This window comes from Etheostoma cragini, chromosome 9 (assembly GCF_013103735.1).
Source record: "Etheostoma cragini isolate CJK2018 chromosome 9, CSU_Ecrag_1.0, whole genome shotgun sequence".
NCBI lineage: Eukaryota > Metazoa > Chordata > Actinopteri > Perciformes > Percidae > Etheostoma > Etheostoma cragini.
Window position 1 is genome coordinate 295,256 of NC_048415.1, and position 7,341 is coordinate 302,596.

General features: G+C 42.7%; 1 pseudogene; it reads left to right on the forward strand.

Moving 5' to 3' along the window:
* LOC117950741 overlaps positions 1-7,341 on the forward strand; it is a 58,264-nt pseudogene that overhangs the window by 4,339 nt on the left and 46,584 nt on the right.

The following is a 7,341-nucleotide window of genomic DNA, read 5'->3' on the forward strand; positions in this document are numbered from 1 at the left end:
TGCAGGATTCAGGACTGGAGCTGCTGTGTGGTTTTCTGGAGAGTCCAGACTGTAGACTGGAGACTCTGAGGTCAGTTCGCTGACTCTGTTACTATTGGAGATCTAAAATCTTTAATTAAAAACTGAAACTAATTAATGTCCAAACACAACTTCCATCTACCAAGTAGTAAATGTTCTGTAGTTCATATGTTGATGGTTCTTGTAGTCCATTCAGTCTGCAGTCCCAGAAGATTTGTGCTTATTAACTGTTGAAGCCATTACTCTGATTTCTGTTTGATCCTCTTCACATGCATGTCATTTATAATCATGCTGACACCTATATTCAAATAATACGGATCATAATTACCGTTGATGATGATGATGATCATGATGATGTTGATGATGATGATGATGAGGTCAGGGGGTGGTAACTCTATATATGTAGACCTGACCTGGGACAGGTGGAGGTGTGTGTGTGACTAGAGAGCAGAAGGACAAACTATGTTTCATTTTTGAGACAAACAGTTTTTTCTTTATGTTTAAAACAAGTTTTATTTATGTTGCTGTTGTGCGAAAACTGAACGGATGTGTTGATTTACTGACACACACACAGACACATACACACACAGACACACAGACATGTAGATGAAATCAAAACAGAGCAATACAAACACAAAGAAACACATCCACAAACACAAACACACACACACACACATACAGACATGTAAATGAAAACAAAGAGACCAAAGCATGTTTCCAAATGCAGCTGTTTAAACGATCAATAAAGTTTTCATTGAATTAGAAATTGATTTTTATCATCATCATTTATTCTTTATTCAGATTGAAGGACTGCAGTTTGTCAGAGACCAGCTGTGCTTCTCTGGTCTCAGCTCTGAAGTCCAACCCCTCCCATCTGAGAGAGCTGGACCTGAGTTACAACGAGCTGCAGGACTCAGGACTGGAGCTGCTGTGTGGTTTTCTGGAGAGTCCAGACTGTAGACTGGAGACTCTGAGGTCAGTTCCGTGACTCTGTTACTATTAGAGATCTAATAACTTTAATTAACAACTGAAACTAATTCATGTCCAAACACAACTTCCATCTACCAAGTAGTAAATGTTCTGTAGTTCATATGTTGATGGTTCTTGTAGTCCATTCAGTCTGCAGTCCCAGAAGATTTGTGCTTATTAACTGTTGAAGCCATTACTCTGATTTCTGTTTGATCCTCTTCACATGCATGTCATTTATAATCATGCTGACACCTATATTCAAATAATACGGATCATAATTACTGTTGATATTGATGTTGATGAGGTCGGGGGGGTAACTCTATATGTAGACCTGACCTGGGACAGGTGGAGGTGTGTGTGTGACTAGAGAGCAGAAGGACAAACTATTTTTCATTTTTTGAGACAAACTGTTTTTTCTTTATGTTTAAAACAAGTTTTATTTATGTTGATGTTGCAGTTGTGCAAAAGCTGAACAGATGATTTGAACTCTACGAACAAATGTGTTGATTACGGACACACACACACACTCACATACACACACACACACACACTCAGAAACACACACAAAGACACACAGACAGATACACATGTACACAAGCACACACAAACACAAAAACACACGCAAACAGACACAAACACGCACACACATAGAAAGAAACACACACAGAGAAACACACACACATACACACACACACATAGAAAGAAACACACAGAGAAACACACACACATACACACACACACACTGAAACACACAAACACTGACACACAAGTACAAACAGACACACACACAGACACACACAGATACATGACATTCACACAATCACACACAAAAATACAAAAACAGACACACACACACACACAGACATGTAGATGAAAACAAAGAGACCAAAGCATGTTTCCAAATGCAGCTGTTTAAAAGATCAATAAAGTTTTTATTCAATTAGAAATTGATTTTCATCATCATCATCATTTGTTCTTTATTCAGATTGTGGAGCTGCAGGTTGTCAGAGACCAGCTGTGCTTCTCTGGTCTCAGCTCTGAAGTCCAACCCCTCCCATCTGAGAGAGCTGGACCTGAGTTACAACGAGCTGCAGGATTCAGGACTGGAGCTGCTGTGTGGTTTTCTGGAGAGTCCAGACTGTAGACTGGAGACTCTGAGGTCAGTTCCCTGACTCTGTTACTAGTAGAGATCTAATAACTTTAATTAACAACTGAAACTAAATCATGTCCAAACACAACTTCCATCTATCAAGTAGTAAATGTTCTGTAGTTCATATGTTGATGGTTCTTGTAGTCCATTCAGTCTGCAGTCCCAGAAGATTTGTGCTTATTAACTGTTGAAGCCATTACTCTGATTTCTGTTTGATCCTCTTCACATGCATGTCATTTATAATCATGCTGACACCTACATTCAAGTAATACGGATCATAATTACTGATGATGATGATGATGATGAGGTCAGGGGTGGTAACTCTATATGTAGACCTCACCTGGGACAGGTTGAGGTGTGTGTGTGACTAGAGAGCAGAGAGCACTAAAGAACTATTTTTCATTTTTTGAGACAAACGTTTTTTTCTTTTTTTTTAAAACAAGTTTTTTTAATTTATTTTGCTGTTGCAGTTGTGCAAAAACTGAACGGATGTGTTGATTTACTGACACACACACAGAAACACACACAAAGACACGCAAACAGACACAAACACACACACACACACACACATAGAAAGAAACACTCACACAGAGAAACACACACACACATACAGACACACTGAAACACACAAACACTGACATACAAGTAAAATCAGACACACACACAGACACACACACAATCACACACTTTTCACACACAAAGACTAACACAGACAGACACACAAATAGACACACACATTCACACACACACAGACAAACAAACAGACACACACAGAGACACAGAAACACACACATACACACAGACACACAAAGACACAAACACACACACACACCACACACTGACTGCTCCTACACACACACACACACACACATACATACAAAAAAACAGACCCACACATACACAGACATACACACACAGATACATGACATTCACACAATTGCACACAAAAAGACACAAACAGACACACATACACACACACAGACGTAGATGAAAACAAAGAGACCAAAGCATGTTTCCAAATGCAGCGGTTTAAAGGATTAATAAAGTTTTTATTCAATTAGAAATTGATTTTCATCTTCATCATTTTTTCTTTATTAAGATTGGAGGACTGCAGGTTGTCAGAGATCAGCTGTGCTTCTCTGGCCTCAGCTCTGAAGTCCAACCCCTCCCATCTGAGAGAGCTGAACCTGAGTAACAACTACCTGAAGGATTCAGACGTGAAGCTGATGTGTGATCTTGTGGAGAGTCCAGACTGGAGACTGGAGACTCTGAGGTCAGTAGAGGGTTGGACTCAGTCCATGCTGGTCTCAGCAGTACTGAACTAAACACAGTTAGTATCAACGCACAGATCCAGTATTTCCTGTAAACCTCCAACCTTCTCAGTTAAGCTGTGAGAGGAGAGAGAGACAGTCAGCCAATCAGATGAATATCCTGTCTAAAAATGATGCAGAAAAACTAGTCCATGCATTTGTTACTTCTAGGCTGGATTACTGTGACTCTTTATTATCAGGCTGCTCGAAGACGTCCATAAGGACTCTTCAGCTGATCCAGAATGCTGCAGCATGTGTTCTGACAGGAACCAGGAAAAGAGATCACATCTCTCCTGTTTTAGCTTCTCTGCATTGGCTTCCTGTAAGATCCAGAATAGAATTTAAAATCCTTCTTCTCACATACAAAGCCCTTCATGGTCAGGCACCATCTTATCTTAAAGAGCTCATAGTACCTTACAACCCTACAAGAGCACTACGCTCCCAGAATGCAGGATTACTGGTGGTTCCTAGAGTCTCTAAAAGTAGAACTGGAGCCAGAGTGTTCAGCTATCAGGCTCCTCTCCTGTGGAACCAGGTTCCAGTCTGTGTCCAGGAGGCAGACACCGTCTCCACATTTAAGACTAGGCTTAAGACAGTGACGTGCGGTGATGTCAGTAAATTACAGAGTTATGAAAGCCAGATTACCTAATTTATTGTTTAGGCTAATACTCAATCAGAACAGTAGGCTAAACGTTATGCACAAGCGATTTAATAAGTAAAATCACATCATCCAATAGAAAGAGAGAACGTAGCAAACAGTAAAATCAGAAAAGGTCTCAAAGAAACAAAAGACTGAAACTGTCCCACCGCTGCTACGTATTAAAAGCCAGACTCAACAGATGCGTTTTGAGTTTGGAGCTAAAACGACCTACATCTGTAACAGTGTGAATATCACGGGTCTGTATCTTGCTCCAGAGTATCGGGGCAGCAACCGCAAAAGTCTGCCTCCCCACCCTTTATACCTGGACCTTGGTACTTTTAAACTGGCTGATTTGAAGACCGCAACGACCAGTTGTCCTCCCGCAAAGTTAAAATTTCAGACAAATACTCTGGGTGACATATATTTTCTCCCGCTCTCTCTACCTCTACCTCACACACACACACGTTAATGTCCAGCATCAGAATGCAAGTTATGAAACCATCTTTGTTCTAATTATTGCACAGCGGCCAATTATGTTTGTCAGTCCCAGTCAGAAACAATGAAAACACACACTGCTCACCTGAATATGAAGGCAAATGGCTGGCACTAAGCCCAAAACTGTTTCTGACTCACCAATCGGTAGATTATTGGTACATAAATTCCATCCGACGCTCTTTCCGAGTGAAGACGTTGATCACAGCGTTGTAAAACTCGTCTGAACGGGCCTTCAGGTTGCATCGTGTCTGACTGTCTGACAGAATGGTGAGGGCTGAAAGACGTGACGGCCCGATCCGGTTCCGACTGGATGTTTTGATCCGTTTCAGGGTGGAACATGTGCGCTCCACCGAAGCTGTAGTTGCTGGTATTGTCAGGATCAGTTGCAGCAACTTTGTTGCTTCAGGAACTGTTGCTTCCAAGTCATTTTCTTTTAAAAAGTCAAGAAGCTGTCTCTGTGATTTGCCCCTCAGATCTTGTGAGCCATACAACCCCACAAGATCACTTTTCAGCCTGATGAAAGTACCTTGCATACTTTGACAGCTTCTCCAGTTTGCCATCATCAAACTGGCGCAACATCTCTTCAAACTTTTTGCAATCTACCAGAAATTCCTCACCGCTGTGATTTCGGGGGACACTGCTGCTGTCATTTTGACTTTGAATTTCGCGCCTGCACGTCACTGGCTTTCCTCTTTCATAAGTCTCATAGTTAGGGCTGGGTCAAGAGAGTCCTGAACCATCCCGTAGTTACGCCGCTATAGGCCTAGACTGCTGGGGGACTTCCCATGATGCACTGAGCACCTCTCTCTTCCTCCCTCTCTCCATCCGTATGCAACCTCATTCTATAATGCATGTTACTAACTCAACTTCTTCCCTTTCCCAGAGTCTTGTACTCTCTCGTTAAATAACATCCCAGAGTCCGGTCTAGACCTGCTACTTATGGAAAGCATAAAGAGATAGCTGTTGTTGTGATTTATTATTATTTATATAAATAAAGTTGAATTGAATGAGCCAGAAGCGTGTTGTGATCATGTGTTTGAGTTGATGTGAAGACGACTGTTGTTGTTGTGTTGATGTCTGCAGGAAATGAATCTGGATTACAGCTGACAGCATGACATCATGATCAGAGACATCAACCTGTCCAACCATCCAATCTGATCTCAGTGTTTCTTCTCTCATTTCAACACTAACCAGCTGATCACTTCATCTTTGTCACAGCTCTGAGATCAGTCTGACTGAAGGAAATCAACTGTTAAAGGTTCATCTGATGAGGATTTAGTGTAACTCTCCCCAGAAGATAACTGCTTTATTCATGTTTATCCCTTCAGGGTGGATGACAGAGAATACAGGGCTGCGCCTGCCAGACCGGAAGCAGGTGAGTAAATATCTTAAAGAAACATAACGGGCTGTTAAAGCAGGACCAGAACTGGAGACTAGCTGCTGGAGCTTTAAGGTGCTGGTTGGTCCCAGTAACCACAGCAGGTCTGCTGCTTTCTTCTTCTCTGTCTTCAGTCTCTCATTTCTGTTAAATGTTATTGCAGAAACTTGGTCTTGACTTTGTACCGACCCACTTTGGAAGTGGTCTGGACTTAACCATGATTTAATATCTCCATTGTGATTTTATTGGAAGTTGTCAGTAGATAACAACAGGAACCATGAGGAGAAAGACCTGCTTCAAAGGGATCTGATGGACCTCTGCTAGACCTTTTATTAATGTGGGTCACCAGGATTCCAAATAGGGAGTTTACCCTCTGCTGTGTCCTCTTGTCTCCCCAGATCCATCTCCATCAAAGACAGACCCTGATGTGTGTGAGGACAGCAGAGAGGACCAGCTGTCTCCTGATGATCCAGAGAGGTTGAAGCAGCAGCAGCTTGTGTGTGGAGAGGCTCTCCATACAGATGTTAGTCTTTCACCTTAACATTTAATTCTTCTGGCAGTGGTCAGACTGGGGGGGGGGGGGGGGTTCTCAGTGTGACCCCCTCCAGGGTTTACTGTTCCTTTACCTTCTCCTCTCTCTCTTCTCTTCCTCTTCATCATCAACTCACTCAATCTCTTCTCTTCTTCCTCATCTCTTAAACCACGAGCTGCTGTCAGACAGTCCTGCAGGCTTCATCTGTGCACGTATACAGAGGAAATAGTGCACGTGGAGTAGAAAGGGAAGCGGTGGATACAGAGGAAATAGTGCACGTGGAGTAGAAAGGGAAGCGGTGGATACAGAGGAAATAGTGCACGTGGAGTAGAAAGGGAAGTGGTGGATACAGAGGAAATAGTGCACGTGGAGTAGAAAGGGAAGCAGTGAGGATCCTGTCACATAGACAGGACTGTGAGAGTTGGGGGGGCAGTTTCTAATCAACTCTTCTTCTTCTTCTTCTTCTTCTTCTTCTTGTTCTTCCAGGAAATGTCCCCCTTCACAGCTGAGCTGCTGACTGAGTCTGGAGAGACTTCATACAGGTAACCCAGTCCTCCGATGCCCAGTCCTTCATCGTCCACTTTAATCTAATGTCCCCTTTATCTCTTTTTACTGGATCAGGAGACTCCAGCAGAACTGCCCCCCCCCTCCCCCACGTCACCTGTCCCTCTCTCAGTGCTCACCCCTCACTTCTAAAGCTAATCCCTTCTTCCTCCTGCAGCTGCTCCTCTCTCTCGTCCAGAGAGAGTTTCTGAGTCAGCAGTGATCCTTTTTCTAGTTTTAGGACTTTTTACCAGGACTAAAGCTGGAGGAGTTTTGTGTTTGTGTTGCCGGGCAGATTACGGCTGA